This window comes from Balaenoptera borealis (assembly GCF_965194805.1).
Source record: "Balaenoptera borealis genome assembly, chromosome: 17".
In the NCBI taxonomy this organism is placed as follows: domain Eukaryota; kingdom Metazoa; phylum Chordata; class Mammalia; order Artiodactyla; family Balaenopteridae; genus Balaenoptera; species Balaenoptera borealis.
The window spans coordinates 2,549,237-2,574,021 of record NC_138876.1 but is presented as its reverse complement, the minus strand read 5'-3'; positions in this window follow the sequence as shown (position 1 = coordinate 2,574,021).

The following is a 24,785-nucleotide window of genomic DNA, read 5'->3' as shown; positions in this document are numbered from 1 at the left end:
CTGGGGGTTCCATGGACCCCTGAAACAACATGAGCCAACGTTGACTGAGCACTTGCTGAGGACTGGACCCAGCACTCTGTGTGTTTCCCACAGTCACATGCCTACATGGGTCAGGAGCTTTCATCCTCATCTTGTGACCCCACCTGGTTCAGGTTCAGGACACCTGCAGCAGAGGGCATGGGGCCCCTGTGACCCTTAGCATCCCTGATCCTGGTGCCAGAGGGCAGGGGGAGGATGGGAGCATGGGCCTGGGAGAGGTAGGAGGGAGGGGCAAGATTCGGGGCAGGTCAGGGTTTGGGAAGTGAAGGGGTGATCCGCACACAGGCTCAGGGGGGTCATGGGGCCTGGGTTTGAACTTTGACCTCATTGTAAATGAGCCTGAGTCTGTGAAATGGAGGGGACCTTACCTGGAGGAGGTGGCAGTCAGGAGCGCACCTGGGAGCCGCCTGCCTGGGCTGAAAGCCTGGCTCTGCCCTCAGCTCCCTGGGCCTGGGTATTCTTAGCTTCCAGGAGGCAAGAGTGACAGTTCCCGCCTCGAGGGCTGTTGTGAGAAGTGGATGAGCTACCACCCATCGGCATGAGTGACCAGCATCTCCGTGCCTGAGAAGCACTTCCCAGGGGCTAGACGGGGAAGGGAGCTGGTGTGCCTGGAACTCGGCAGCCTGGGATGGCTCAGATTTCACTGTGATTGAGACAATAAGCCTGCTCATTAATTGAGGGCTTACTGTGCTCCTGGCCCCTTCCCTACCTTACCAAACCTCTTTAGGGAACTGAGGCAAGGAGCTCTCTCCTGAGACTGCGGTCTACACGCTGACACAGACGTGTGCCAACTGGACACCCTTAGTGGACGCCTCCTCTGCTCCTTTGCAAACCTCTCCTTTGTTTTGTTTTGGTTTATTTATTTATTTATTTATTTTTATTTTATTTATTTTTGGTTGCATTGGGTCTTCATTGCTGCGTGCAGTCTTTCTCTAGTTGCGGCGAGCGGGGGCTACTCTTCATTGCTTCTCATGATGGTGGCTTCTCTTGTTGCGGAGCACGGGCTCTAGGCGCGTGGGCTTCAGTAGTTGTGGCTCGCGGGCTCTAGAGTACAGGCTCAGTAGTTGTGGCGCACAGGCTTAGTTGCTCCGCGGCATGTGGGATCTTCCCGGACCAGGGCTCGAACCCGTGTCCCCTGCATTGACAGGCAGAGGATTCTTAACCACTGCGCCACCAGGGAAGTCCCCTCTCCTTTGTTTTTTTTTAAGCAACAAACACTTTTAAAAACAGACTTGTTTGCAGAGTCCCAAGATCTCAGTTAGTAAGCTCATTTATAACTATGTATTTCTGAGCACCTGCTCTGAGCCAGGCCGGGTTCTCAGAGTGCTGGTGTGCCCCTGTCTGCCTGACAGCCACCCTCCCTCCAGGACAGAGAGCACAGGGGCAGGCTCCCCTCTCTGCCACTTCCTTGTGTGACCTTGGGAGACAGACCTCATCTCTTTGAGCCCAGAGGTGAAAGCAGAGGCTGGGAGCCCCCAGAGGGTGGAGTGTGGACGTCCAGGGATGTGGGGTAGGTGGGCCCACACCCTACAGGTCCCAGATCTTAAGCAAGGCAAAGTCCCCCAATTGCCCATGATGGAACCCGAGACCTGAGAGGACAGTGCCTGCCCAGCCCCAAGGGGGACAAATCCATGGCGGGACCTCCAGGTGCTGGAATTGGCAAGAGAGTAGCAGGCTCCCTGAGGTCACAGAGGTGCTTGGGGTCATACGGCTTCTCAGAGGTGTATGGCTGCCCGGAGCCATCTAGGTGCCTAGGGTCATAGAGGTGCCTGGGGTCCTACGGCTGCCCAGGGTCATACAGCCTCCCAGGGCTACTTGGGGGTCATATGGCTACCTGGAGTCATACAGTCACCTGTGGTCAGACATTTGCCAGGAGTCATATGGCTACCCGGTCATAGGGTGACCCATGGTCATGTGGCCACTCAGAGTCATAGAGCAACCGGGGTCATATGGACACCTGGGCTCACACGTGCATCTCCTTGGAAGTTCAGGCTCCTTCCAGACCATTCTCTTGCCTCTGTGTCCTGGGTGAGCACACACAGACACATACACACCAAAGCTGGAATGCCAGCCTCTCAATACCCTTCCCCACCCGGGCCTAAGGAATCACTGGTGTCCTTATTAAGTAACCCCTCCTGTCCAAATCCCTATGGGGCCTGTAGTCACTGCAGGAACCCCCGGGTACACCTGGGCAGCCTGGGCTCTGGCAGAAAGGGACCCAGGAGTCCTCAGGTGGGGACAGCTGGGCGCCAGCCCATCTGGGTTCCACTCCCAGCTTTACCCCTTCCTTGCCAGTTTCACACAGTCCCTACGCTCAGAAAGACCCCGCACTTGGTTTAATGTGCTGCCGCCACCTCGATTTTGCAATTCCTAATAACTTGTGAACATGGGGACCCGATTTTCATTTTACTTGGGGGCCTAAAAATTGCGTAGTCGGTCCTGGCTGTGAATGAATCTCTCTGCTTCTCCGTGCCTTAGTGTTCTCATCTGTAAATTGGGTGCATGGGTTCAGTACTAATGCTTATCTGGCTTGGACTCAAGAGCCCGGGGAATGATAAAGGGTGATCGCCAGAACAGACTGAACGCCAGCTCAGGCCCTGCCTGGTCATGGTCCCCTCACGCCCGCAGCAGCCCTGCGCTCAGCGCGTCAGTGTCCCTGTCTAACCAAGGCACAGAGAGGTAAGGTGGCAGGTCTGGTGTCACACAAGGGGCAAGAGGCCGAGCTAGGATTTGAACGCAGACTGCCTGGCTCTGAGTCCTCGTGTCTTCTGCCCAAGGTCACGGAGCAAGGAGCTCCCAGACTGTCAGGGTGGGGAGGGGCTGCAGCATCCGCTCGGCATCTCGAGTCCACTTGTCGGGACACTGAGGGGCAGTCAGAGTGCTTTCAGCTCAGCCATGAACCAAATGACCAGGGTGACCTGGAGAGGAGGAAAGAGGCAGCCGCCCACGGCAGGTGGAGGGTGGGGCACCTGGCAGGACCTGTCAGAACGAAGGGTGAAGGCAGGTGATGCGTGGGGCCACCCCAACCAGGGCCTCTGGTGCAGGCCACAGCTGCTGATGTCAACAAGGGCAGGGCAGGCCTCTGGGGTGCTCCAGTCACGTCACGGTCCTCAGCCAGGACTCCCACCCCCACCCCTGCGTGGTCGGCAGCTCCCTCAGTCCTGTGGGTCTCCTCTCTCCTCTTGCCTTTGTTCCTCCTGTCAGCAGTTCCCTCCCTCCTCCTCCTTGGGTCTGCCTGTCCATGCATGCCTCCTCCAGGAAGCCCTCCCAGACCACTGCAGCACACAGTCATCCCTGCCTCCCCCGACACACAGCAAAAATAAAGCTGGGCTGGGAGTTCCCTGGTGGTCCAGTGGTTAGGATTTGGTGCTTTCCCTGCCAAAGGCCCAGGTTCAATCCCTGGTTGGGGAACTAAGATCCCACAGGCTGCACGGCCAAAAAAAAAAAGAACAAAGCTGGGCTTTGATTGTGTCCTGAATCACCATTTACAGTGCAGTCCACACTTTATAAGGCACTTTTCCTGTCCACGGTCTCATTGGAGCCTCACAGGAACCCTATGGAGTCAGATTTTTTTGTCCGCATTTTGCAGATGGAGACCTAAGAGGCAAGGGAAGGGCCTGAGCTCACGTGGGGGGTAGTTGCACCAATGGCTAGCACTTACTGCTACCTCCCTGGGTGCCAAGGGCTGACCCACGTATTTTCATTCATTCACGCAGTAAACGTGGACTAGCACCGGGTCTGTGCCAGGCACTGTCCTAGAGGCCGTGGGAGCCGCAGTGAAGGAAACAGACCAGCACAATCCCTCCTTCTGGAATCTGCACCCCAGCTGGGAGAAAGACAATGAACAGGCAACACACAGTAAGGAGGTGTGGCAGAAACTGGGCAGAAGCAGGAGGGAGGGAGTTGGGGGGGGGGGCGGGCAGGTCAGGTGAGACCCCTCGCAAAGGGGACTGTGGGAGAGGCCTGAAGGAGGGGAGGGGACAGCCCTGAGGTTGCCCACCCTGGAAGCAGCCTGGTCTCATGCTGGGGGCTGGGCATTCCCCCCAACCCCGCAAAGCACAGGGGGGCCTCTTTGGGCCCCTGGTGGTCCAGTGGGTAAAACTCCGTGCTCCCAATGCAGGGGGCCTGGGTTTGATCCCTGGTCAGGGAACTAGATCCTGCATGCATGCCGCAAATAAGACCCAGTGCAGCCAAATTAATTAATTAATTAATTAATTAATTAATATTTAAAGAAACTAGCTAAGTCCGGTTTCCTCCTGGTTCTGCTGCCCTCGCGTCCATTCACACATCCACACGTTCACCAGTTCACATGGCCGCTCATCCAGCAAATAGAACAGGCTGTCTACAAGGTTTCACTGAGCCTGCGTGAGGGAAACAGACTAAGTCCTTGCTCTCAGGGGCTTATATTCTAGTGGGGAGACACAGCAACAAGTAAATAATAGGAGCCCATGGTTATAAATACTATGGAGAAAAAGAAAGCCGAGGAAGGAGGCCGGGGAGCGGGGGCTGCTCTCCACAGCGGGTGGCCAGGAAGGCCCCCCTGAGCTGGAGTGGAAGTCAGGAGGGTCTGGGCAGGAGGGAGACACAGGGAACTTAATGTTTTAAAAGGTCTTTCAGGGACTTCCCTGGTGGCGCAGTGGTTGAGAATCCACCTGCCAATGCAGGAGACACGGGTTCCAGCCCTGGTCTGGGAAAGTCCCACATGCCGCGGAGCAACTAAGCCCGTGCGCCACAACTACCGAGCCCACGCGCCTAGAGCCCGTGCTCCGTAACAAGAGAAGCCCCGCTTGCTGCAACTAGAGAAAAGCCTGCGCGCAGCAACAAAGACCCAACACAGCCAAATAAATAAAGAAATACACTTATTAAAAAATTTAAGGGCTTCCCAGGTGGCGCAGTGGTTGAGAATCTGCCTGCCAATGCAGGGCACACGGGTTCGAGCCCTGGTCTGGGAAGATCCCACATGCCGCGGAGCAGCTAGGCCCGTGAGCCACAACTACTGAGCCTGCACGTCTGGAGCCTGTGCTCCGCAACAAGAGAGGCCGCGACGGTGAGAGGCCCGCGCACCGCGATGAAGAGTGGCCCCCGCTCGCCGCAACTGAAGAAAGCCCTCGCACAGAAACGAAGACCCAACACAGCCATAAATAAATTAATTAATTTAAAAATAAATAAATAAATAAAATAAAAGGTCTTTCAGGGCAGAGGCAGAGCAGGGAGACCATGGGGGCTTCTGTGACCGTGCAAGGGAGAGCTGCCGGTGACAGTGAGAAGAGCAGTGGCTGGACACGCGTTGAACCGCAGGACTGACTGGTGGACAGGCTGTGGAGTCATTACTCACAGTGAAAGTTTATCTAAGCCTCCCTAAGCCTCAGTTTTCTCACCTGGTCAATGGGGTGCTAGGACCTTACTGCCCAGACTCTGGTGAGGAGAAACCAGGAAAGCGTGGGAAGCCTTACTGAGGCCTAGTCTAGCCTGGAGGGTACAGCACGCAGTAGGTGCTTTACAAACGGTGGTTTCTTATTTTTTATGTTTTGTGCGCGCGCATGTGCGCGTGTGCGTGTGTACGTGTGTGCGTGTGTGTGTGTGTTTTGGCCGCGCCACTCGGCTTGCAGGATCTCAGTTCCCCAACCAGGGGGTTGAACCCAGGCCACGGCAGTAAGCCCAGAATCCTAACCACTAGGCCCCCAGGGAACTCCCCGGTTTCTTCCTTTGTAAAAGGAGGTGGGAGAGGGCAATGCTGAACCCAAAGGCAATGAGGTGCTGGTAGTGAACTGGGGCCACCGTGCTTGGGTGGAGGCAGGCCTCTTGGGGGACAAGGTGGTAGCCCTGTTGGGTGGCTGCCTGTGGCAGGGTTGTTATTGTCTGACCTTGTGGCCGGAGAGCCCAAGAGAAGTTGCCGGGGGGCTGGAGTCCAGAGCCAAGCACGCGGGCTGCCGAGAGCACTGACCCCACTTCCCCGGGCGGCGGTGCCAGCAGGCCTCTTTTCCATGGTGTTTACTGAGCTCCTCCGGCTCCAAGGAGCTCCGCGTGTGGGCCGAGTTCCCGGGGCCGTCCGTCCCCCTGACAGCGTGCTGGGAGCCAGGGAGCGATGGGGGTGGCTGAGCGATGCCTCCCGGGGTGGGGTGGGGGGGCAGGCTCATCAGCCCCTCCTGAATCTACAGGCCCGGGAAACCACCCCAGGCCCACCCCTGACCGGGGCTCAGAGCTGGGGGCTGGGATGGAGCTGAGCTGAGACCCCTTTCTCCAGGCTGCCTGGTGAGGAGGGGGTGGAGCAGATGCAAAGGGGTCATGACTCAGGAAACAGGGACGGGCTCAGTTTGGGAGCAAAGAGGGTCAGGGTTCAGTCGGTAAAATTAGAGCCAGTGATAAGGGGAGAGTAGGATCAGGGCTTAATGTATAACCAGGGTCAGGGTTCAATGTTTGAGCAAGGTTGGTCTGAGAATGTGAACAAGGGTTAGGTCTGAGAATGTGAGCAGGGATTAGGGCTCAGCATGTGGCCAGGATCAGGGCTCAGTCCATGGGCAAGGTCAGGGTTCAGCCCGTGACTGGGATCAGGGTTTAGTGTGTCATTAGGATCAGAGTTCAGTGTGCATCAGGGGTCAGTCTGTTACTAGGATTGGGAGGAGTCTATGAGCGGGGTCAGGACTCAGTGGTGACTGACCGCGGGACTCAGCACGGGGCTGCTGCCCTTGAACCTGACGTGGCAGCTACAACCCTGCCGTGGACTCAGGGCTGCCTGGTCTCTTTTCTCTGCGCAGTTCAGCCCCATTCAGCTTCCTCTCTCTTTCATTTAAGAATCTTCTACTCGAATCTAAAAGAGTGTGGATATATGTATATGTATAAATGATTCACTTTGCTGTACAGCTGAAACTAACACAACATTGTAAATCAACTATACTTCAATAAAAATTAAAAAAAAAAGACATGACCGTTATATAAAAAAAACAAAAAAGAATCCTCTATTCTGCTAGGCATTGTTCTAGGTGCTTCAAACTCCAAGGTCACTTAGCTACAGTCACAGCCCTAAAGGACATCCCGTCCCCTGGTGCCTCAGCCAGGTCCGCATCCTACAAGATACTCTGGCGCCCAGAAAGGACCAGTGACGTATTTCTCCTCGGGACTCAAGGCTTCCTGGAGAAGGCTTTGAAGGCTGGTTCACTCAAGGGAGTGGGCAGGGGGGCATTCCAGGCAGAGGGTACCGCTTGAGCAAAGGCTTGGGGGCTGATGGGCTCAGAGCAAGGGAATCTGGTTGCCAAGGTGAGCGCTTGGCCAGTGTCAGAGCTGGGGGCCGGCCCGGCTGTGGACAAATAGGGCCCAGTGCTCAGAGAGCGACGTGCAGACTAGCCTTGTCGGGACAGGAGGCCATGCTTGCACAGGCTCAGAGGTAGCCCCAGCCAGTTCCCTCCAGGTGACAGGGTGTTCGCTTTGGTGGGCCCTCCCTGCCCCGGAGGCGGCCCACAGTGGGTGGGTCAGAAGCAGCAGACAATGGGAAGGAATGAGGGTTCGAGAGGCCGATAAACACGGCTGTGGGAAGGGGCGGGAGGGCGAGGGAGGCTGGGCAGAGGCCAGGGCAGCAGAGCGGGCAAGGCGGCACACAGCCCTGGGAGGGCCACCATCAGCAAGGGACATGCGGTGGGGGCCTGGGCAGCAGGGCTCGCAGCTGGGCATCGTCTCTGAGTGCTTGGTCCGCTGGCCAAGTCCCTGCAGCCTCAAGCCACCCCCCCCCCAGCTCGCAGGCCCAGGCCTGGGGCATCCTCCCTCTGCTCTGCCACCTGTGCAGGGGTGTGCAGGACGGCTGGGCCCCGGCCTCCAGCCTGCCCAGACCTCGGCTTTGGCATCCGGTCTGGCCCACTTCACAGCCACCTTCGCAGAGCTGGAGTCACCTTTTTCAAGCGCAACGGGACCAGGCCCTGCCCTGCTTAACCCCCTTCCCTTTTTCCTGCTCCCCCTCACCCCTGCCCCTGGACCAGGCCACCAGCTACTCAGGAACCTTCCCACAGCCTGGCTTATGTGTCCCCACCCTACCTGAGGGCAGCCGCTGGGCCGAGGCAGGGCTCCGGGGGTGATGGTGGGGCTGTCAGAGGGCGGGGCTGCCTCCCAACAGCCCACGGCGGGGGAGGACTCCGAGGCCCAAAAGCGGGGAGGGCTGGGGATGCCGGTGCTGGCTGGGGAGGTGGTGGGCTCAGAGGACGCGGCCTGAGCCTGCAGGTGGGGTGGCGGCAGCTAGGGTGCAGGCAGGTTGGGGCTCTTGGGAGACAAGGTGGTAGTTGGAGCTGCACCACTACAACAGCTCTTTCTATCCTCAAAGAGCCCATTCCCTTGGACCAGGTGTTACCATTATTCCCTTTGCTCAGATGAGGAAACTGAGGCCCAGAGCAGTTGAATGATGCATCTAAAGTCACCCAGCCATCCGGCAGGACTGGGGCTAGCCTCCAGGCTGGCTGACCCCAGAGCCGGAGCTCTGAACCCCGAGAGCTGTCAGGACCATTAGGAGCGGAACGTGGGGGACTTCCCCGGCCGTCCAGTGGCTAAGACTCCATGCTCCCAGTGCAGGGGGCCTGAGTTCGATCCCTGGTCAGGGAACTAGATCCCACGTGCCGCAACTAAGACCCGTTGCAGACAAATAAATAAATAAGCATTAAAAAAAGAAAAAAAGAGTGGAACGTGGTGCCAGGCAAAGGGCCAGACATGGGGCGGGGGCATATCTGAATTCAGAGGCGACTGGCAACGGGGACTGGTGGGTCCTGCCCTGGCCCCTCCCAGACCCCCAGAGGGCCCTGCCTGCTGCGTCCCCTCCCGCCTGGAGCACCTCACACTGGTGTGCCGGTCACTCTCATAGACACAGCGTCATCGAGCCTAATTAACCACGGCCGGCACTTATTGACCATTTACTCTGTGCTAAGCCCTTTCCTCCCCTGCTCATGTGAGTATCACCCTGCAACCTGGGGGCCAGGTCCCGAGCTCCACTGAAGGACGCAGAACAAAGGCTGAGAGCAACACAGTGGCCTGACCCCACTGCAGGTGACAGCAGAGCTCTGACCCACTGTCCATTGCCTCAGACTGTCCTCAAGGCCAGGAATAAGGTCACCATCGTCCTGCATGGGTGGGGTGCAGGGATGGAACGAGGCCCACCTGGTTCCCACCCAACCTGCTGGGTTGGTTTGGCTCTGCCAGAGCCCCATGCCTGGGGAGCCCTCCGGTGCCACCGTCCCCACTGGCTGTCTCTAAGAGCAAGGACTTTGAGAGCCAGCTGTGCCCACAGGGGTGCAGGTCCTTGGGATACGCTCCTTAGTCTCGGGCGGGGACGAGCGAGGTTCGAGGAGCCGGGCAAAGCCTCAAGTCCGTCAGCTGGCGGGTGAGAGCAGGTGAGCCGCAGTGATGGCCCAGGGCCCACGCAGTCCCTGAGGCAGCTGTGCCTTCCGAGCCCTGCTCAGGACGCAGACAGCCCAGTCTCCATGCGGGCAGCTCACGTGCTGGCTGGGGCCTCCGTTTCCACATCTGCAACTCGAGGCAGTGAACACCCCACAGAAGCCCGGGGAGGGGTCCGTGGAGTGATGGCTCTTAGTGCAGGCCCAGCGCCCGGCCCCCAAGAGACTCAGCCCCTAGTTCTGGGGTTGGGGTCAGAGGGCGCGGGCTGAAACCAGATGCAGATTTTCAAGTCCCCGCCACCCTCTGCTAGCTGTGAAGCCAGACAGCCTGCTTCCCCTCTCCGTGCCTTGGTGTCCCCATGTGTAACGGCCCATGGCACTAGCACAGGTGTTTGGGGTCATTCGATTCTCTGTCACCTCCCAGAGAGACATGTGGGGACCCTCAGGGCACCTGATGGGGACCCACGGCCACGCACACACACTCTGCCCTCAGACTCGCAGGCGAACACGCCCATACACGTGTGCCCACACAAACGTGGGCACACTCACCTACGCGTGCCCACAGAGCCAGCCCAGATGCCACGCCCACCTCCCACCGTACACGGGCTCACACGCACGGTCTCTCTGTCTCCTACGCCCGGGCCCAGGCACACCTGGAACCTGGCACAGGTGTCTGCTCTGCTTCCCTCCTGGTCCCTGGCACCATCTCTGGACGCCGGCTTCTAGAGAGAGTCAGCCCGGCGCCCGGCAAAGGCTCTCCTTCCTGCTGTCCCCGCCTGGGCCCCAGTGGGGGTCCCCACAGGCTGAGGTCACTCCCTATCCATTCTCCACCCTTGAACCCCATGGAGTTCCATTCGCCTGTGCCTAGTGCCCTGTGGACCCCCGGGCCCAGCAGCAGCCGCCAGAGTCTGCAGGGGCCCCTCCTTTCTGGGTGCCAGACTGTCTCTCTACAGGGGGTACCCCGCCACACACTCCTTATACCACCTGCAATCCTGGTTCCAGCACACACCACTGTGTGACGCTGGGCTCCCTCCACCTCAGTCTCCTCACCTGTGAAATGGGGGCGCTTGGCAGGCCCCACCTGTGTGCTAGTGGAGAGCTAAGGAGTGATGGGCACACAGCGAGCGTAGGGGGTCCCCCTGACCCTGGCAAGATCATGCCAGCTCTGGAGCCAGATGTGTCCTGGGTCACCTGAATGAGGCCTCTGCTTGTCCCTCAAAGCCCCATCAAGGACACTGGGCCTGGACTCCGCCAACGGTGTGTGGGAGGAACTTTGGCCCTTACCTGGCTGAGCCTCAGTTTCCTCATCCATAAGATGGGATAGCATTGCGTCATAGGACTTGTGGGGAGGATACAAGAGGTAGTTTACGTGAAGTGTCCTCGATAAAGGAAAGCAAAGATGGAGACAGCAAGGATGAGACACAAAATCTTATCCCTGAGGCCATAGCCCCCCTTAGACATGAGGTCCTTCTGGACGCTTCTCAGACTCCTTGAGGCTGATGGGGAACTTTAAGCATCCTGCCCAGTCTCTGCAGGGTGACGCCCTTGATAACCACAGTACATGGTCCATCTCTGACTCTGAGCTCTTGGGGTTTCAGCGGGCCCTCACTGTGGCCTCAGAAGAGTGGAGGAGGGCTTCCCTGGTGACGCAGTGGTTAAGAATATGCCTGCCAATGCAGGGGACACGGGTTCCATCCCTGGTACGGGAAGATCCCACATGCCGCGGAGCAGCTAAGCCCGCGTGCCACAACTACTGAAGCCTGCATGCCTGGAGCCTGTGCTCCGCAACAAGAGAGGCCACCGCAGTGAGAAGCCCGTGCACCGCAACGGAGTAGCCCCCGCTTGCCGTGACTAGAGAAAGCCCGCGCGCAGCAATGAAGACCCAACGCAGCCAAAAATAAATAAGTAAATAAATAAAATTTTTTTAAAGAAAGAAGAGTGGAGGAAACCAACCCGCAACACCAAGCACCTTGGTTCCAGCTCCCCCCGCCCCCGTCCCCGCCCGCTCACACACCAGGGGTCCTCTGTGTGATTCCCTGCTCCCCAGAGGAGCCATAGCCATAGGGTCTGAGGACCCGGGCCCCTGCTGCCGGCCGCGGCCTGGCTCTGAGCGTCCTGTGGCACAGTGTGGGACCTGCCATTGGTGAGGATTCCACACTCACAGTCCCTCCCGCCCCACCCCAGGCCCTACAACCCTCCCGGGGCGAGGGGGGGCAGGAGAATGAAGAAACTGAGCTCCGGGAGGTGAGACTCACAGAGGAAGTCATGGGGCCCTGCCTTAGTTCACGTGAGCTCTTGGCTACCGCGTGAGAGTGACTGGGTCTCCGTGCCTCAGTTTCTTCACCTGGGAAATGGGGCAGGGTTGTAGCGTGGGCAAGGGCACAGCCAGACCTTGCTGCTGCTTGTGTTACTGCGACCAGGGCTCAGGGAGGCCTCCTGGCTTGGGTGGTGTTTGAGCCAGGTGGTGAGGAGGGGCTGGTCTCTATTAACAGACAGGATAGGGAAAAGCATTCCAGCAGAAGGAACAGCATGTGCAAAAATGTTGAGGCCTGGAGATCTGCTCAAGGCCAGACAGGCCCCTGGGAGGCCTGGAGCCAGGGTGGGTGGGGGCGGGGCAGGGTGCAGGGGGCTGCAGGAGGCTCCCCAGCTGCACGATGAGGGTGCCCTGAGCGGTGGTCAGTGGTCAGCCGCACTCCCAATCACACACGCCGTTCCTCCTGCCACGGTGCCACCCGGCCCTGCCCACACTCTCCACTGCGTCCAAACTAAACAAGGATGCCGCCTTGCTCTCACGGACTTTCCTCTCCACCATCAAGTTGCAAGAGCAGGAGCGATGCCATGCTTGGACCAGCTCCAAATCCACAGAGAGGAGGCTGGCTGGAGAGGCTTCCCTGGGGGAGCGACTCCACAGCTGGGACCTGGGGCAAGGAAGAGCCCGGGGGACAAAGAGGGACAGAGGGTGAGAAGGTTTTAGGTTAGGCTCAGCCTAACCTAAAGGTCCAGCCCCGCTCTGCCCTCCCCTGCTCCTCTCGGAGCCTGGTCACCACTAACCGAGCTGGTCAGGTCCCTGCAGAGTTTCTCTGAGGATTAGAGAGACTGCCCGAGCTCAGCAGAGTGGAGACCGCTGTCCGCAGTGGGGTTTCCAGCGACCCACTCCCCACAGAGCTCCTTGGGGCACCTACTGCGGGCTTTCCTGTTCCTCAACCCTCATCACAGCCCATTTTACAGATGGGCACAGTGAGGGGAGAAGAAGCCTGCCTGGGTTGTGGCTGGGAGGAAAACAGCATCCCGGCCCCGTGGTCGGGTGGCCAGGAGGGAAGGTGCCAGGCGGCTCCGCGGGCAGGGCGGGACCCACACTGTCTGTGGGAACCGTCACCTGCGACCTGGAGGAGAAACATCGATACCCCTTGGGCACCCACGGCCAATTAGTTGAGGAGGAGGAGGAGGAAGCTGATGCAAGGGCCCAGATTTTGAAATCTGACAACCGCCCTGGTGAACTTGATTCACCCACAGGCTGGGAGCCACCTTCTCCAGAGCCTCCCTGCCTCCAAGTCACGCAGCTGCCCCTCTGCGTGTGCCCCGCTGTGGTGCCGGCCCACTTCCTAACCGCCTGAGCCTCCCTCCTCTGCGAAACGGGGGTGTTATGGGTTGAATTGTGCCCCCCAAATTCATACGTCCAAGTCCTAACCCCCAGGACCCCAGGGTGGGACCTAGTTTGGAGATGGGACCTTTACAGAGGCCATCAAGTTAAAGTGAGGTAGGGTGACCCTAATGCAATCTGACCGGTGTCCTTCTAAGAAAGGGAAATTTGCACAGAGCTACGCGGGGAGAACGCCGTGTTGACCACCGTCTACAAGCCTAGGAGGAGGGCCTGGAACAGAATCTCCCTCACGGCCTCAGAAGGAGCCTTGACCTCAGACTTCCGCCTCCAGAGCCCTGAGACAATAAAAGTTGGCCGTTTCAGCGGCCCCGCCCCCTCGGTGGCAAGGGTTAGGTAGCCCAGCAAACTATTGATAATACAGGCAGGTAGTTGAGATCATTTACATCAATGTCTGGCAGATGCGGGCCTCCAATAAGTGTGGGCGACCACCATTAACATTAAAAAGCCCATCACACCCTTGACAAAACAAAAAACAACTGTTAAGACCTGTATTCAGCCCTGGGGGAAAGCAGGGCTCAGGGTTTACCTCTGAGCCACTTCGGGGGAGGGCGGCTGGGAGGCAAGGGTGGGATCTGCTCCACCACCCGGGAGCCCAGCACAGGACTCAGGAAGTTTGTGAAATTCCTGGCTGCATTTGGGAGGGTGGCTGCCTCAGTGATCTCCCCATTTTAACACCTCCAGCCAAAGGTTCCCAAGCACCTACCGTGTGCCGGTCCCCTGCGGGCGCCTTACTCCCCATTTTAACACCTCCAGCCAAAGGTTCCCAAGCACCTACCGTGTGCCGGTCCCCTGCGGGCGCCTTAGCACACTCTCTGAGCTGTGCCACGGCCCTGTGAAGTGGGACCTGTTCGTGTGCTCCCATTTTACAGATGAGCAAACTGAGGCTCAGAGGTGCGTTATTCAGCCCGACGCTGCCTGACCCTGACACCGCGTACCCTGCCTTGACCTAGGCTTCAAGCCCAAGCCATCAGGGGCTGCTGGAGTGGACAAGTGAGGTGGTCAGGGGAGCGTCCAGGAAAGGCTGACACTCCAGACAAAGGGGGAAGGGCATTCCCAGGAGAGGGAATGGCTCCTGCGGCCCCAAGGTGGGTGGGGCTGTGGCACAGTGGGGCAGATGGAAGGTGGGGTTAGCAGCTAGAAATGACACTGAGTCTTAAGAAGTCCACATGGGGCGTGAAGGACTTTCTCTGAGTCCTTTTCAGTCAGAGACTGATTTAGATTTGGAAAGTTCCCTCTGTTGGTGGTGTGGACAGTGGTCTCCGAGAGAAATCAAATGCCAGACACATAAGCAACTTTAAAAAAGGAAAAGGAAATCTTATAAAAAGGAAAAGGAAATCATGCAATTTTTTTTTTTTTTAGAATCCCGTGGTGTGTTTATTTGGAAATCATGCAATTTATTTTAATAATATATTTTATTTAACCTAATATAATAAAAATTACTGAGAGAGTTTACATTATTTTTCTCACACTCGGTCTTCGAAATCCCAGCTTCAGCACGTCCCAGTTCAGACTGGCTGCACTTCAAGCGCTCAGCAGCCACCTGAGGCTGGTGGCCACCGCCTTGGACAGCGCAGGTGTGGGCGAGGGGCTGTGGGGGCCGGAGTGGAGACAGGGAGGCCGATGGGAGGCCACCGTCCGGGGGAAAGTTGCCACCGGCTCTGGATTCCACCCTCAGACACCAGCCTAGGCAGGGCACACAAGGAGGGACTTGTAACGACTGGTCCAAGATTGCACAGAAGGCAGCACCAGGTCTGGGCTCTGTCGAGTGTCCAGCGGGCAGGTCACAGAGTAGCAAAAGTTGGTTTCAGCCCAGACAGCTGGTGTCCCCAGCGGGCCAGGTCACCCCCCACTCCAGACTAATGTGAGGCTTCCTGTCGCAGCTGGAGGGTGACCCGAGGCCTGACCCTGGCGGCCCTGGCGGATGAGCCCGGAAGGAAGGCCGCCTCCTTGATGCACTCCGAAGTGGGGAGTGCTGGGCTGGCGGGGGCTTCCCTCGGGACTCCCTCGGGAAGCACTTCACACGCTGGTGGGCACTCGGCCAGGGCGGCCCCCAGCAGCTGCAGGAGGCAAGGGCCTCGGGGGCAGGGAGGGAGGGCCAGCACCAGCTCCCGGGGCTCCTGAGGAACTGCCACAGCACCTGGGTCTGGGGGTACGCCAGGGTTAACCCCACAAGACAGCTGGGGCTCTCAGGGAACATGCAAGCAGGCCAGCTGCCCCAGCAATCAGGGCACCAGAGAATGGGGTCAGGAGCACATCCTCGCTGTGGGGTCTGGATGAGGCCCTTCACCTCTCTGGCCTCTGCTTGCTCCTCTGTGAAATGGGGGCATTGGGACGCCTCTCTCATGGGCCAGGGTGAGAATTCAACGAGCTCATGTGTGAGCATGTGGGTCCCCACAAGAGAGCTATCTGTGGCCACATCATGGACGTTTCAGGCCCCTCCTCACTTCTGGTGTGAGGCCTCCTCTCACCTGAGCTGAACTGTGCTCCCAGGACCTAAGCCCTATCCTGCTCTGGGAGTTCACTCCCTCACGCTTTGTCCATCCTCCTTCAGAATAAGTACTCGGGGTCCTCCAAAGATCCCACAATGCCTAGCCTTGGGGTGCCTCCCTCTCTCCGTCCTTTCCCCTTCCTCCCCATCCCCCAAACATATATTGAGCACCTACTACGTCCCAGATGCTGTGCCAGGCACTGGGGATTTCCCTGGGAACAAAATAGACAAAGCCCCGCCTCCTGGAGCTGACAGCCTGGGAGTAAGCGCAAAATTGTGACTGCCTTTAGTCCTTTGGAGAGATGCCTGGCCGGCAGTAGGAGGGCAAAGAGCCGAGGGATGGAACAGGGAAGTGACTATTGAGAGCTAAAAGAAGCGTGGAGAAGGAGGTGGGATCGGGAGGTATGGGGGAAGAGCAGCGAGTGCAAAGGTCCTGTGGCCGGATCTCCACTGCTGGGTGTGGGGAGGAGCTGAAGGCAAGGGCAGGGCAGAGCTGGCAGGCCTCCGAGGGTAGGCTGGAGCCGTGGAAGGACTGAGCAGGGTTGGTGTGTACTGACCTAAAAGATCAGCCTGGCTCCTGGGACAGTGCTTGGAGGGAGCAAGCGCGGGGCGAGTTGGACCCGACAGGAGGGGCAGAAAAGGCGAGAAGCGGGTAGCTGCGACACGCAGGAGGCTCAGCCCGGGAGCCCGGCCCACAGGCGGTGCACCCTCTGCGCATGCCCAACCCCGGAGCCAGGCCGGCAGGTGGCCCGCCCTCTGCGCATGCCCAGGCCAGGAGCCCCTTCTACCGGCGGCGTGCCCACTGCGCATGCCCAGCCAAGGGAGCCTTGACCGCAGGCGGCGAGCGTTCAGCGCTGTTCCTAAGGCCGCTGAGTCCCTCGACCCCCGCGGTCCGGCCTTTGCCCCGTTCTGGGATGGATCGAGAGGGAGCCCACTGTGGCCATACGCCTGAGCACCCTCTCCAGTATCCGCTCACTCAGGAATAAAGACGGCATTGTCCTCTCTGCGTTACTCTTTTATCTGCTCACTGCGAGTTAAGTTGGGGCAGCTGGGGGCGCGTCATCTGCTCTCCGCACAGGTGGGTGGTGGCGGGGAGGAGCCGAAGTCTAGGTCCAGACCTGGGCGGCAGGTGGGCTGGAGGGGGAGCATGGTGGCGGGACGGGGGTTACTCTCCAGGACTTTGTCTCCCTCCTGAAGTTCCAGAGTTCATTCTACAGGTCGGGACTAGAAGCTGGTAGACCCCTGATGCATCCTTCAGGCCCTGCTTCCCCCCACCCCCCGTTCTCACCCCTCCCTCCCCCTGGGATTTTTGCTTCCAGTTTCAAATATATCAGGCTGTATTTCATCTCCATCCCTCTATCCTGAGCTGTCTGTTGCCAGGCTGGCCCTTTTGGGAAAAGTGGAGGAGAATGGATCCACCACCCAATGGAGAGCTGTCGTTTGATGGGGGACAGGGCTTGGCTGCAGCTGGGCTGTGGGCATGGGTAGAAAGGGCTGGACGTTTAGGGAAGGGGAGGGGCCCCATAGGCCTGTCCTCCTGGGCCTGGGAGGCCAGGGGCACCCGCTTCAGCCTCATTTTCCCTAGCTGCCTGCCTGGTAGGGACTCTGCGGAGCCAGACCAGCTTCGCCTTCAAGTTGTGGGTCCTGGTGTTACCGGTTCGTGTGCACACACACAGTGAGGCCAAGCAAACCCAAACATCGGAGTTTGGAGCAGAGAAAGGTTTATTGCAGAGTCCAGCAAGGAGAACTGGCGGCTTATGCTCAAAATCCCTGAACTCCCCGATGGTTTTCCGGGAGAAGTTTTTACAGATAGGATTTGGAGTGAAGGCGGCAGGGTGTGTGGCTTTCTTCTGATTGGTTGGTGGTGAGGTCACAGCGCGGTGCTCCAGGAATGTTGATCTCTGCCTGAAGTTACCATCCTCTACCTGGGTGGAGGGGGCCTTAGTTTCCCACGGAGAACTCAAAGGTATTGATATGTATATTCCCTGAGGAGGAACCAGGACCCTGCCCCGGGGCTTGCACTATTGTTTCTTGACTGCTCCTGCCTGCATTCTCTCCCTTCCCTGATTAGCAACTCTTTGAATCTGCCCTTTGGAACTCAGGGAAGGTCAAGGAGGCTGAATGAAGCCTATTTCCTACGAACAAGAAATGGGGGGACACAGAAAGGCTTCTGTGTCCAGCAGGGCCCCACAGGTTCCTGCTCAGTTTCACTGGGGACTGTGGCCAAGGACCTGGGCGGGCAGATGGGCGAGAGGATGAAGCCAGGGGACTGGGACAGAATGAGTGGCAAGTGGGGCTCTGAGCTGGCACCTATTTCTGTTCACAGTATCAGGACTTTGAAGGAAGAGGGAGTCGCTAGGCTGCGACGGTGCTCAGAGCCAAAGTTCTGGGGGGATGGCAGGGTGTCACGCAGCGCTGGGAGATAGGCCATGCTGAGCAGAAATGAGAACTCATTCTAAATTCTCTTGAGTGGAGGGCAGCACTTGATCCGATAAGATCCATCCTGAGCGCCCCGTAATCCCCTTAGCTAGCTTTCTGGTGACTGAGCAGACGGTGAGGGGCCTTGACTGGGCCTTTACAGGCTTTCCCTTCCCCCGACTACTGTCACAGCCTTGAAACGCCACCCTTGGGGTCACATCCCTTTGATCCTATAAGGTTCCTGGATTTTCCAGCGTTAAGCAAACACTAATGAGACGCTGCCAGCAGCTGACACTTATTAAAGGTGTTCTGTGTAGCAGGCTTTGTTCGTTCTTTTTTTTTTTTTTTTTTTTGCATTATCTCTTATTTATACAGGAGATAAATCCTCTTAACAGCCCATTTACAGAGTAGGAAACAGCAGCTCAGAGAGGTTAGGTAACTTGCCCAAGGTCATCCTGCTGGGGGGGTGGCAGAAGCAGGATAGAACCCTGCTTATGTGCTGATGGGGCTGGGAGCACCCTGATTCATCTTTAGAACCTCCACCCTAACCCTGATGGGAGCAGCAGACCCCTGAAAACAGGCTGAATGAAGTTGATTAACTAGGCCGCTGAGATGGAGGGGAAGGGAGTCTGCTCTTGGGGTGGGGGTGGGGGTCCCACAGTCCTGGATTCAAACTATGCCATGAAAGAGCTGTGTGCCTTTGGGCAAGTTACTTCACCTCTCTGAGTCGCGGTGTCCTCCTCTATCAAATAGGTTACTAAGCTATGATTTAAAAATATGTTGTGAGAATTCAGTGTAACATGGGGTGGAGATCAGGAGGAGGTGCCTCAGGCAGGACCACCCCCAGTCCCCCGCCACCCCGGCTGACCCCAGCCAGCTGAGGAAGGGCCTGCGTCCCTGCTGCAGGGGGAGCCCATTCTCTCATTCTGCAGGGAGCAAGTTGAGCCCAGAGAGGGCACAGGCTCACCCTGCATGGCACAGCAGAGGAAGCCTAGAGAGATGGGAAAAAGCGGCTCACCACTATGGCTGCAGCCGGATCAAGGCGATCCTTTCGACTGGGGGCTCCGGCCTCACACCACACTCGAATCTCCCTAGACTTGGTCCTCTTGGATATCGCGGTGATATCGCTAGGGTGTTGGTGGTCTTCTGTGATCCTTCTGTTTTTCAAGTGGAGGGCAATGCTTAGCCCAAGAGTAGGTACTCTCAGGCCAAACATCCCACCCTGTCCTTGGCGGGATTTCCTGAGGCCCATGTGTGCTAGTGTCTGTTTACTCTCTGTGACCTAGGAAACAGCTCCCCCCCCCCCCCACCCCGCCGCCCTCTCCTGGTGAGGCTTGCCTGGGAAGAGCAGAGGTGAGAAGGCTTGCAGATAAGGCGCACCCTCTGATCTGTGAGCAGCAGGGAGGTCTGTAATTAACGTTTCAGCAACCCTGATAGCATCGCTTCCTATCTCCGGGACTCTCCCTCTCCCGGTTTATCCGCTGTTCTGTTTGTAAGTGATGTCCTGACCTTAGCCACACCTTGATTAGGAGGGAGACACCTCTCTCTGCCCTCTCCTTTCCCTGTCCCACCTTCTCTGCCGCTGCTGAATGTTCAGGAGCTATTCATTCAAAAGGTGATCATACAAAACGTTTGCTAAAAATAACCGAGTCAAACATTCCTAGACGTCCTGTGCTATTGTAGATCTTAAATACTTATTAAAAATGAGAGCATACCCCAAATAGATTTTCATAGAATATGATTTTTTTTTTTTTAATCCAGTTTTCAGTCTGCAAAATGTGCTGAACGAACCAGGTCCCCAGGCCCTGGTCCGGGTGGCCTGGGCAGCAATCCTTTTCTCCCACGTCCATCTCGGGGTGGGCTCTGCGCTCAGCCAAAGCTGGGTTCCGATCCCTGAGCCGCACCTTCGGAGCCGACCAGCTGAGTGAGGGCTCCTGCTGGTGGTGGTCAAGCTCCAGGCACCCCACCCCTCCCCCAACCCTCTGAACCCTGAGTGCCAGCTCCACTTTCGCCCATTTTATGGAGGGGGAAATGGAGGCCCACTGTGGTCCCCGCCGAGACCCAGAGCCGTGTCTGAGCAGCAAGCTGGTCAACCCCAGGCGGCCCCACGCTCCCTCTCGTCCTGCTTCCTCTCAGAACAGACGTGGCCCTGCCACCGCCGGGCACGCCTCCGTGCCTGGGCCGGCTCTGGGCTCTCAGCTAGCACAGCTCGCCCTCCCAGCTCAGGAAGGGCTGCAGCCAGGCCCGCCCAGCTGCCCGGCCCCGAGGGGAGGGGGCCGAAGGCGCCCAGGGGCCGTCCAGAGCTCTGCTGCTCTCTGGAATTCTTTGTGTGGTCTCAGTCTTCCGGACCACAGGGTCTCTGAGGTCCCCGTGGCTTGGGGGGCGGTCTCCTGGAACATGGGGTCCCCGAGGTCCCCTGGGCTGTGCTGAGATGAGGAGCCACGACTGGCCCTCCAGGTCCTCCCAGGCCCGGAAGGCTGAGCTGAAGCTTCCCTCGCTAGGGGGACTGGGACGGGGGCGGAGGGCCAGGAAGCCGCCTCCAGGTCAGCAGCCGGTGCCAGCTCACTACAGTGTCAGAGCCAGCAGGGAACTTGGCCCCCAGGCTCGTCCCCTCCTCAGCCTCGGTGTCCTCATCCACCCGATGAGGTGGGGGACCTGCCCTCCTCGAAGGTCTGGAACAAGATCGCCAAGACCCTGAACCCTAATAGGAAGGACGCCAAGGTGGCCCTGATGCGGATGGCTCGTGGCTTCTCGGGCTCATGGCACCGTCACCACCGGGGGAAGGGCTGCTCCCAGGCGGGCCGGAGGTGGGTGGCCACGGGCAGGGGCCTCGGTGTTCTCATCCGTGAGTCAGTGGTGATGGGAACGTTTATTGACATGAGTGGCTGGCGCAGCCGAGGCCTTGGAAGACAGGAGCGCTTTGCCAAGGCTGGGCAGAGGGTGCTGGGGTGAGGGCAGGGACGGCGCCTGGGATGTCCCTTCTCGGGCACCTGGTCGCCGTCCTCAGGGTCTGCTGGGCAGCAGGCCTTGTGGCCAGCGCTGGGACGAGGGGGCACTGCCCCGCGGACCTGCCCACAGGGAGCACCAGTGTGTGGAGGGAGGCGAGGGGAGGAGTGTGCCTGGAGATGATGGGCCCTGGGCTGGGGTGGGGGGCCCCTGCAGGAGCCCTGAGGGGAGCGGTCCTGGCTGGAAGGGGCAGGAGGGGCAAGACAAGGGATTCTCCCCTGGAGCCTCCGGAGGGAACCAGCCCTGCTGGCACCCGGATCGCAGGACTCCTGACCTCCAGAACTGTGAGAGGTTAAATGTGAGTTGCTTTAAGCCACTAAATGTGTGGTGCAGCAGCCCTAGGAGAGTAAGGCTGGCTTTCTAGGCCCAGAGGCCAGCCAAGGCCCCAGGCCCTGCCCAGCTGCCATCATGGAGCAGAGGTGGGTCAGGCCAATCCCCGGACCCCCAGGGGCGGTCACCAGGAGCCCTTAGCAGACCCCCGCCCGCAGGCCCATCGAGAGGGGTGGGCTTGGGCTCAGACTGGTGTAGGGCTGTGATCCCCTCGGGCCACATGCAGGCCCTTCTGGAGGCACCCCCCGCCCCCTGTGTGGTGTTGGGGTCCCTGTGGGAATGGCAGGGGTGGCGGGTGATACGGAAGTGGGTGGAGTCTCCTGGCCACTCTCTGGGGTACACTGGGGTCTCCCTGGAGACTCGAGCTGGTGGTGAGGGCTGCCCTTCCCCATGCTGACTCACCTCAGCCGGCCTTGTCTGGGCACCAGGCTCTTGCGGGCAGTGCTAGGCGGGTCACAAGCAGTACAGCTGGTACTTCTGCTTAATCCTGTCAGCGGTCTGTGGGGTGCTGTTACCCCTGTTTTTCAGATAAGGATTTGTTTTTTTCAGATAAGGATTTTTTAATAGTTTTTTTTCTTTGTTTTTTATTGACATGAAATTCACATAACATAAAATCATCACATTAAAGTGTACAATTTGGTGGCATTTGGTACATTCACAATGTTGTGCAACCACCCCCTCTATCTAGGTCCAGAATATATATATTTTTTATTAATTTATTTATTTTTGGCTGCGTTGGGTCTTCGTTGCTGCGCGCGGGCTTTCTCTAGTTGCGTCAAGCGGGGGCTTCTCCTCGTTGCAATGCGCGGGCTTCTCACTGCGGTGGCTTCTCTTGTTGCGGAGCACGGGCTCTCGGCGCGCGGGCTTCAGTAGTTGTGGCTCGCGGGCTCAGTAGTTCTGGCTCGCAGGCTCTAGAGCACAGGCTCAGCAGTTGTGGCGCACGGGCTTAGTTACTCCGCGGCATGTGGGATCTTCCCGGACCAGGGCTCGAACCCGTGTTCCCTGCATTGGCAGGCGGATTCTTAACCACTGCGCCACCAGGGAAGTCCTAGGTCCAGAATGTTTCCATCAGCGCAAAAGGAGACCCTGTATCCATTAAGCAGTCACTCTCCATTCCCTGCCCCCACCCCCGGCAACCACTAATCTCCTTTCTTTTTTTTAAAAAAGATTTTATTTTTTATTTATTTACTTATTTATTTTGGCTGTGCTGGGTCTTATTTGCGGCATGCATGCAGAATCTAGTTCCGAGACCAGGGATCGAACCCGGGCCCCTGCATTGGGAGCGTGGAGTCTTACCCACTGGACCACCAGGGAAGTCCCTAATCTCCTTTCTGTCTCCGTGGATTTTCCTGTTCTGGACATTTCCTATAAATGGAATCATGCACTATGATTTTGGGTGTGTGTCTGGCCTCTTTCATGTAGCATAATGTTTTCGTGTTTCATCCGTGTTGCGGCGTGTGTCAGTGCTTCCTTCTTTTTGACGGTTGAATAATATTCTGCTGCATGGCTGTTTAACTGTGCTGAAGTCGGGGTTTGAACTCCTCTTTGCGGAGTCCTGGCTGTGCTCTCTCCCGTAGGCTTCACCACCCCAGGCCTGCCCTCCCCTAGCAACTGCGGGCTTCTGCCCCCTCCAGGGTGAGTGTCAGGCTGGGCTGGGGAGGGGGTGGGTGGGGAGTGTGAGGTCCCTCCAGACTGAGATTGAGCACAGGAGATATTCTGCAGATAACCTTTCGGCCTGAGGTTCCAGAATTGGCAAATCCTACAATTCCACGGTCTCAGAGCTCTTGGATCTGAAGATTCTTAAACACTCAGCTTCTGAGGTTCCAGGAGCTGGAGAGTTCTGAGCAGATACCTGTCTCCACCCCCAGCCCCACAGCAGACATCACTAATCGAGCTAGCTGGGCCTTAGGGTCCCTGCAAGGGCCTGGGGTGGGGACCTCCACCCAACTGGGGTGAGGCCTGTTGGCCCCTGCTTCCAGCAAACTGTTCATCTCCAGCTGACCGTTCCCTCCCTCCTGGCCTCCCACCCCCCTTCTCATGCCCCCAGGCTCCTCCCTGCTCCCTCCTACCCCGGGGGACCCTGGTCTTTCCAGCCCCCGTCCGTCCTGTGCCTGAGGCCGGGCCTGTGGACAGCCGGGGTGGACCCCGAGGGAGGGTCCTGCAGGCTCTCCTGTGGGGAGAGGTGGTGGGGACCGGGGGCTTTCCAGAGGCTGGGGGAGGCTGCCCAGGGTGCCCAGGCTCCTTGGGCAGCAGCAGAAGACCTGGCTGGAGGGCAGGGGAAGCCCCCAGGAGGTGACGTGGCACCCTGTGCTCCCTCCTTGCCCACCTGTGCTCCAGGTGTCAGCCCCTGGGTCTGTCCTTTGGGTGGGGGATGGGCTGATGGAGGGGGGGTCCCGGGGCGGGGGGTGATGAGGTCACACATGGCGTTGGTAATTTCTCTCGTCCCCTCCTCCTGACATCTTGTGGACATCAGTTCCACCGCATCTGTTAAAGGGGGGCTTGGAATTGGACCTGTGTGCTGGGGGCTCTCAAACTGGGCTCTTGGCGCCCTGGGCTCCTGCGCATTAGGGGGTCTGTGCTGCCCTTGTGGGAAGACAGATTCCATTTCTGTTCCTCCTCGTGCCTCCGGCCCTGTCCTCCTGCCGCAGCCTGGGAGTGGGGATCCTTTGTGGGAAAGGGCGAGCTGTGGCCTGGAAATAGCCAAGTGTGCACAGAAATAACCCTGGCCTCAAAAAAGAACATGGAAAATTAAATAGGGAACATTAGCATTCGCCTGGCCCTTTCCATGGCCATTATCTCATGGGGGAGACAGCATTTTTATCCTCATTTTATAGACGAGGGAACTGAGTCTGGGGAGGGAAGTGACCTGCCTGAGGGCCTTCTGCCGGGCAGCTGGCCTCTGACCCCGTGCTTCCCGCGACGTGGCTGCACCCCACCCCCCCCGCCCCCGGGGCTCTGCCACCCCTGGAGATGCCCTAGCCTGCTTCTCTGAAGGCCAGATTCCTATGCATCCCTCAAAACTCAGCAAAATGTCCCTCTCTCTGGAAAGCCTCCCCAGCCCCCTGGCTGGCACTGGAGCCCTCCGTGGTCTCCACCAGGACCTCGCCACCCTGGAGCGGACGGTGGGCTCCGCAAGGCAGGGACTGTGGCTGCGTCCTTCACTCTGCGCCAGGCAGCACGGTGGCAGGTGCTCGGTAAGTGCTTGCTGAGTGGCTCATCGATGGATTGTTCCTATTAACATGTGGGTGGAGGTCAGGTGAACCCCTCATCCCCTCCCCTGCATTTTCATCACAACAACCTGAGAAGTTCAAATTAGCATGAGCGTAGCCACTTTACTGATGAGGCTCAGAGAGGTCAACTCACCTACCCAAAGGTCACACAGCGACTAAGGGCAGGATCTGGGATTTGATCCCGGCCCCGCAAGCACGGATCTTTCTGGAGAGCCCACTGTGTGCCTGGCACTGGGCTCAGGTGGGCC